General features: G+C 40.7%; 1 non-coding gene across 1 annotated transcript; it reads left to right on the forward strand.

Annotated features, from left to right (window-relative positions):
- Positions 1-246: 246 nt before the first annotated feature.
- Positions 247-353, forward strand: LOC138815318 (U6 spliceosomal RNA). The gene has a single exon (XR_011368289.1). It is a non-coding gene; the product is annotated as a U6 spliceosomal RNA (small nuclear RNA).
- Positions 354-1,437: the final 1,084 nt, after the last annotated feature.

The raw sequence follows: 1,437 nt of genomic DNA on the forward strand, positions 1-1,437 counted from the left end.
AAAATGAGAATGTGGCATAATGGAAAACAAATGTCATTGGAACAAATTATCCCTACTGCCAGCCTTATTGCTCATGGATTTATTTGCTGTTTACTCTCTGTGTTAGTGACATAATCAATAGTTGCTTGGAAGTACTGGGGAGAGTTAGGGGGGATGGGAAAGGGGGTGTATTCACACTTCACATAGGACTGGGGCCCAAACACAGGGGCCCAGGATGGGTTTAGGAGATGACTAGAAACTTAGGGAGTGCTCACTTAGGCAGCACATATACTAAAATTGGAACGATACAGAGAAGATTAGCATGGCCCCTGCTCAAGAATGACACACAAATTCATGAAGTGTTCCATATTTTTGAAACTACAGACCTATAGCCATCTAATCTTCGATAAGGGAGCTAAAAAAATAGAATGGAAGAAAGACAGCCTCTTCAGTAAATGGTGCTGGCAAAATTGGTTAACGACTTGTAGAAAACTAAAGCTAGATCCTTATATATCACCCTGCACCAGAATCAACTCCAAATGGATCAAAGACCTCAGAGTCAAAGCAGACACTCTGAAAACATTACAGGATGGAATAGGAGAAACCCTAGATCTCCTTGGCACAGGCCAAAATTTTCTTAATAGAGATCCAGAAACACAACAAATCAAAGAAAGGTTGGACAAATGGGATTGCATGAAATTGCAGAGCTTTCTGCATGGCAAAGGACATAGCTAGCAAGATCAATAGAAAGCCCATGGATTGGGAGAAGATCTTCACTAGCCATACAATGGACAAGGGTCTCCTATCTAAAATATACCTGGAACTCAAAAAATTAAATCCCCCAACAACAAATCTTCCAAGAAACAACTGCCCAATAAATAAGTGGGCTAAAGACTTAAAGAGAAACTTCTCTGAGGAGGAAAGAAGGATGGCCAATAGACACATGAAGAAATGCTCAACCTCTCTAGCCATAAAAGAAATGCAAATCAAAACAACATTGAGATACCACCTCACCCCAGTTAGAATGGCTATAATCAAGAACTCTAATAACAACAGATGCTAGAGGGGATGTGGACAGAAGGGAACTTTACTGCATTGTTGGTGGGAGTGTAAACTTGTTCAACCACTTTGGAAAGTAGTGTGGAGGTTCCTCAAAAGACTCCATCCACATAGAGCTCCCCTAGGACCCAGCAATTCCACTTTTGGGCATTTACTCAAATGTTCACAAACAAGACCACACTAAAGCTACCAGCACGACTATGTTTTTTGCAGCCTTATTTACCATAGCTAAGATACGGGACCAACCCAGATGCCCCTCAGTAGATAAATGGATCAAGAAAATGTGGTATATATACACAATGGAATTCTATGCCTCCATCAGAAAGAATGACATTGCCCCATTTGTTAGGAAATGGAAAGACTTGGAAAAAATTATATTAAGTGAAGTAAGCCAGGCCC

Source organism: Dipodomys merriami, unplaced genomic scaffold (genome assembly GCF_024711535.1).
Source record: "Dipodomys merriami isolate MVZ:Mamm:240054 unplaced genomic scaffold, mDipMer1.0.p SCAF_638, whole genome shotgun sequence".
NCBI classification, from domain to species: Eukaryota; Metazoa; Chordata; class Mammalia; order Rodentia; family Heteromyidae; genus Dipodomys; species Dipodomys merriami.